Consider the following 6,962-nt stretch of genomic DNA (forward strand, 5'->3'; position numbering starts at 1 on the left):
AGCTTTTTAATTTGATTAAAAAATGCAGAGCGAAACTTGGCGTTCTGACAAAAAAACGAAATGACATTAATGCTCTCATTGATGCTGGAGAATCAAAAGCTTCCATAGATGAACACATGAAAACATTTAATGATTACTTGGGAGAGTTTATGGACTTACAGACTTCAGTTCAAAAATTGCTGAACGATGATGAAAAGGAAACAGATCACAGCGATTGGTATGAACCTAAGCTGATCGGTTTTAAAGAATTTCTGCATGAAATCGACACTTGGATAAATGCAGACCGTGATCCACAAAAGGATGAAGTTGCAGCCTCTAATGTTGAATCAAAGGTAGCATCTCATGACAGTGACATTGCGCAGCCTGACAGTGTCTCACAAGTAAGAAATGAGCGACATGATTTCTGAACGAGTTGCTAAACCTGTCAGCAAGGGCTCTAGTAAAGCGCCCAGTAATGTTACTGCAGCCTTAAGTTTAAGGAGTAAAAGCTCGCGTGCAGCTTCAATGGCGCTGATGGAAGCTGAGTTGGAAAGAGCCGCTTTGAAAGTGGAGGTGGACGCACTGGAAGAAAAACATGCGCTCGAACTGGAAGAAGTTCAATTAAAAGCAAGAAAAGAAGCATTGGCTCTAAGAACTAAGTTGGTTTTGGCAAGATGCAAAAATGCAAATTTTCACCTGAGGTTGAATCAGAAGGCAGGATTACAGCTCCTTCTGGAACATCTACTGAGTTCATACCTGCTGCTACAGTTCAAAAAGGCTTCAAGAACAAAGAAAGCCCCTTTAGTTCATTCACCTTTGCCAATGCCCCTAGAGACACATGCACCTGCTAAGGTTAAGCCAGAAGGGGAAAGCCCAAGGCCAATCTCTTCACAGGTTGATGTCCACAGCAGTGCCCTAACAGAGATCATGAGAAAGAAAAATGAGATTACTGAGATGCTTGTAAAACAACAGAGGTTGTCACTGCTTCCAGCAGAAGAAATTCCTGTTTTTGGTGGTGATCCTTTGCATTTTAGATCCTTTCTTAAGGCGTTTGAGCAAGGAATAGAAACTAAGACTGATAACATGCAGGATAGGCATTACGTGCTTACACATTCTTTCTAAGAAGCTGCTTCAACACAATGGATGAAGCCGGGTTTCTTGATGAGCTGGAAAATTCAACCAATATGAGGATTCTTGTTTCAAAGTTGCCTTTTAGACTTCGTGATAAATGGCGAATAATAGTCATTGATATAACAGAAAAGTGCAATCGCAGAGCAAGATTTAAAGATCTTCTTGATTTTCTTGAAAAGCAAACAAGAGCTGCATTAGATCCTGTTTTTGGAGAGAGTCAAAACACAAAAGAAAAGATGGCTTCAAAGGCACCGTTTAAAACTAAAAGCAGTAGCTTTGCTACTTCTGTTGCTGTAGTTTCAGAACAGAACAATGACAAACACAAACTGGAACGTATTCAAATAAGCCATGAAGATAAAGGGTTGGATCAAACTCGGTGCTTGTTTTGTAACCAAAATCATTTTTTGGACGTATGTGACTCATTCAAACTAAAAGCCAACAAAGAAACGGTGACATTCCTTAAGAGTAAAGGTTTATGCTTTGGTTGCTTACAGAGAGGCCATATAAGTAAATCTTGTCCACATCGTTTGACGTGCCACACCTGTAATAAAAATCACCCTACTGTTCTCCACATAGACTCAAAACAACGGCAGTGGCAAGCAACTAAAGCTGTCTGTAAAGAATCATTAGTCTCAAATGCTCTTGTTTCTTTGAACTTTGGTAGCCATACTGGGGCCGGGGCTAATGAATGTGCCTTGTCAGTTATTCCAGTAAAAGTGAAGTTGGAAAATGGGATGAAGGTTGTTGAGACATATGCCTTTCTTGATCCTGGCAGCTCTGCAACTTTTTGCACTGAGGCGTTGATGATGCAGTTAAATGCATCTGGAAAGAAAGTGGAAATCATGTTAAAGACTATGGGTCAGGAAAGGCCAGTAAGTAGCTATAAACTTTTTGGTATGGAAGTAGCTGCTTTAAAACAGAATGAGTATTTGAGGTTGCCTGATGTGTACACTCAAAAGGCTATTCCAGTCACTAAAGAAGAAGACTTAAGAAAATGGCCTTACTTAAAAGATGTTGAGTTGACACTGATAAATGCTGGCATTGGGCTGCTTATTGGTGTAAATTCTCCAAAGCACTAGAACCTTGGAGAATCATTAACAGTGAGGGTAATGGACCCTATGCTGTGCTAAATCAGCTTGGTTGGGTTGTCAATGGGCCACTCAATCAGGGTAGTGAAAAGGATGAGCATGATGCTAGTTTTGTCCAGGTAAACCGCATTTCTATAAGTAGTTTAGAAGAAATGCTGGTTAAACAGTATAATCAAGATTTTGTGGAGAACCAGTGTAATGAGCGTGCAGAAATGTCTGTAGAAGATAAACAGTTCATGAACATAATGTCAGAGTCAGCTGTACTTAAAGATGGTTGTTAGGTTTTGTATTGTTGATTGTCATTTATGCTTAGAAATATTTAACCATATATGCTTAGAGGTGTATAATCAATTGTGTAGTGATAGGATGTGTGATCTTTAGCAGGCTGCAAAGGCTTGGTGTGCATTCCAGGAATGCACACCCAGGACACCATGGAATGTTCAATGGCAGGAAGAGTGTAGGAAATGACTAAAATCTAGTAAAACAGATTGCACTCTGATCCGGGTTACACTGATCTTTTCTGTGGAAGTTGGCAGGTAGCTCATCATTTAGTCCTAACAAGCAAGTCCTTGGACCCAGATGCAGTCAGCAATTAAATATGATGTATAACTTGTCTATGAGTGATCTCCAAAACTGTAGAATAACAGGACAGGTCCACAGACAATGGGGGAAAAAAAGAACCAACAGCAGACTGACATTTGTTTCAGAGATTTCACAAAGCTGGAAACATTGTGTGCCTCTTCTCGGGTGTAATATAAAGCCTATGTAAGAGTTTAAACTTCTTCTCCCAAATAGAATTGGATGCCGAGTCCAAAACCAGCCCAAAGACCAGGTAAGAAGTCAGAATTTTCATGAATGGGAGTAAGAAGGGAGAAACAATTATCATATCCTTCCAGGCACCTGACTTTGTGCCAAATAATGACCATGCTTTTTAACACCATATTATCTTGTGTAAGAACTGTGGCTTTACCTATGGAAATATCAGAGGTGGGTCGAGTATCCAAAAATTGTACTCAAGTAAGAGTAGCATTACTTTAAAATATTATTACTCAAGTAAAAGTGAAAAGTTACTCAAGTAAGATTAAAAAAGTACTTGGTGAAAAGACTACTCAAGTAGCGAGTAACTGATTTATTTTTTAAATAAATGCTATCAGACAAACAAAAATAAATAAATATAAAAAAAAATTGTATTTTCAACAGGAATATATGTAAAAAGATCAACAAAACAAGGTACAACAATTCTAACTTCCAGATTTCAGTTTTTCACAACATAATTTTTTTTTAACCAATACCTACAGTAAATAATATAAACACATAAACAATGCAAAGAATTTCCAGTGACAAGATATGCTGTAAACTTTGTATTCATTTTTGCTCCAAATGGCACAGCAGCCTCAGAGAAAACATTAGAATGAGGCATCTTCAACATATGTACATACAAGGGAGCTCAGTTTACCATAAATTGTATGGGTGTGCATTTATTTCTGCATATTTAGCAAAAATGTGCCATTTCTTCACTCAGTGAGGTGATGGTTAAGCTTCAGCAGCAGTTTGCTCTCGAGGTTCTTTCTGTGAAGCTGTAACTGTTTAGCAGTGAACAGGAGTCCTGCATGACTGAGAAGTCCTTCACAAGCTCCAGATGCATGAAGAGCTGTCGATTTTGATCGACAGCTTCTTGATGTGAGGAACGCCATGCAATAGATCCACACCTCCAGTGAATGGACATGAAAGGTACCTCTCCAGCCCTGCTTCTGGCTTTCCTGACCCCATGGATCCATCATCTTAGTCGGTTAGGCCGCTGTTTGTGCTGGCCTCATCCAGCTCTTAGTCTAGGTGATGTCTGATGAAGTTGAGACCTGTGGAAAGATGTATGGTTTTCAAAAGAATTAGGTCTGGTTATTATAGTGCTGTATACACTGTCAAGCTGCAGATGTTTGGCAAGAAGATGTGATCACACTGGAGATGTTTTTTACTAACTCTTGTAGAAAAACAAAATCCTGTCATTCATAACCCGCACAAACAGTTTGCAATGAATTCCAGATTAAATTTAAAATAAGAATGCGTGCAAGGCTAAGCAGTGCTAGCCAATGGATCCTCCTGTTTGGCTGTTACTCTGGGAAAAGACGAGAAAGACGGTGACGGAAGCGTGACTGGAACTGCGATGTAGCCTATATAATATTTATATTGTACGAACGTGATAATTATGTATATTGTAATAACGTGATATTATATTGTTCAAACGTGAAAGGTATATTGTACTAACATGATAGTATATTGTACAAACTTGAAAAGTATATTGTTAGAACAATATACTTTTCTATTTTTCTTTTGCCTGGGTTGCAGCTCTACACTTCCGTACCACGCTTCCGTATCCGAGGCTTTTCAATGTGGCCTCACAAAATTGTCACGACTACAACAACCATGAAAAGAGTTGGATGGACACTGCTGCTCAATTGCAGCTGTCTGCTCAATGTTTTTCATTAGTAATTTAGCAAAGGGTGTGTGTGTGTGTAAGACATAGAGAGGGAGAGCGAGAGACAGATTTTGTATGATAAGCTTCATGTTATGGACACACAGTTTGAGCACTCAAGTTGCATCAGAGCATCAGGCCGTATAGTGTGAGACCCTGCATCGTGACCTATGAACTTTTAACCCCTGCGATTCAATTGTACAGTTTGAGCAGGAGCTGAATAACGTGACTGAAAAAAATCGCAGTGTTTGCCCAGCTTAATGCAGACTGTTTAAACTAAACAAGCTGCTGTTTCACATAATAAACCCTGTCAGCCACAGTATTGCCTTCTGTTTTAACAGTTAAAGCAGTAGAGACAAGCTGTTTGCATGCGCGTTGAACTCTAGCGTCATTAACCAGGCTAGCTGTTAGCTTATAGCTTACGCTAGCTAACCAGTGAGCAGTTAAAAGGACAGCCAAAGCTCCACAAAACACCCACAAACTTATCTCACTACAACGTAGCGCCGAAAATATGACTCGCAGATCAAGCTCGACACAGCTGCTGTAACATAAGACTGACATCCAGCTAACCACAGCTAAAAAGATATTTAGAGAAAACTTTCCTCAAGTTACACAAGCGGAGTTTTTTTCACACTGAAAAGTTGGTTTGTTTTAGCTCTCACTGAAGACATAGCTGTTCTTTTGTAGGCTACTGCTTTTATGCGAAACATTCTTTGTATATGAGGCCAAGGGTGTTCATCCTCTTCAGCTCTAGCGTAGACAATTGGCTATGCCATGTTTTCATGTGTTTCTTCTTTCTGTGTGTCCGCTACTTTGAAACGCTTGGGCGGCTCTGCCTGCCACAGTTTCAAACTGGTCATGTGACTGCATGGCCACATCTGATTGGTAAAAAAGTTACCAGAAACTCCACTGGCGGCATGTTATCTAATGTGTTAAACTAATTATTTTTTAAAAACTAACGAGTCGAATTTATGCAGCGGAGTAAAAGTACCGTTTCTTTTTCACAAATGTACTCAAGTAAAAGTAACGGAGTAAATGTAACTCGTTACTACCCACCTCTGGGAAATGTATAGCAGGTTCCGCAACATGAAGGTATCCTTTGAATATAAGTCTTTTAATTTACAAATTCCCCATCTGCAGGCCTTTGGGGAGTAAGGCTGTATCATCCAGCAAGAGAGAAATTATTCTTAAATTTGTTGCCTAGTAATAATGTATAAAATTAGGTAGAGCAAGTCCTCCAAGAGATCTGTGTTTAGAGAGATGTTCTTTTTTTTATTCTATGTGTTTTGTAATTCCAAATAAACGGCATAATAATGAAACACTGGGATATTTTGTACCAAGTGCAGATATTGCAGGAGAAAGACCATCCTTATTGAACTCACAGATATGGTCAAAGGAGCTTGCAAAGAAAAGCGTCTGGACTTTAAGTTGCTTGAAGACGTTTCACCTCTCATCCGAGAAGCTTCTTCAGTTCTAAGGTCAAATGGTGGAGAGTCCCAGATATAAACCTAGTGGGAGTGACCCCCCACAGAGGGACAAAAGGACCCCCTGATGATCCTCTAATCGCCTGAGCCAAGGTGTGAAATTGGGTGTGGGACCCAATCAGCCAGAGTTTCGGGTGTGTTCATTGTGAAACCTGGCCCCACCTTATCATGCGAATTCCTGGGCCAGTTGATCCTGTAAACGTCAAAAAAGCCAAATTTTGACGTTTACAAGCCAAATTTGTCAAAAACAGAGAGAATTGCTGGGACAGAAGTTTGGGGTTTTGTTATGTATAGTAAAATGTCATCACCATAGAGCGATATAGTATTAGAGGTATATGTTGTGTCGTAACCATGTATATCAGGATAAGTACGAATTGTCTGTGCCAGGGGTTCCATTACCATTTTTTTAATAAACCAATAGATTTAGATTTCTTCAGTTGAAATCTTGGCATTAGGGATCTTGCAATCCACCTGATCCAACACAGGGAGGTCACATTTGTCTAGAAAGTCCTGCATGTCTTTAGGCCTGGCAGTGGAATGAGTAGTATAAAGAGATTCATAAAACTGTCTAAAGCTATCATTGATGTCTTTGTGTGAAGTGACAAGGTTTCCATTGAACGATCTAATTTTGTGAATCATGCTGTCATTTTCTAACTTCTTTAGCTGTCTAGCTAGTAGCTTATGTAGCTTGTCCCCAAATTCAAAATACTTCTGTCTTACAAAGGTGAACGCTCTATTAATGTTACTGGATAGTATCTGATTTAGTTTGTATTTTAATGCACAAATAGTGTTGTATTCATCTAAAGAGGG

The sequence above is a fragment of the Copadichromis virginalis genome, linkage group LG15, assembly GCF_057382275.1.
Source record: "Copadichromis virginalis isolate Kocher_CV1m ecotype Utaka linkage group LG15, C_Virginalis_male_GT1.1, whole genome shotgun sequence".
NCBI classification, from domain to species: Eukaryota; Metazoa; Chordata; class Actinopteri; order Cichliformes; family Cichlidae; genus Copadichromis; species Copadichromis virginalis.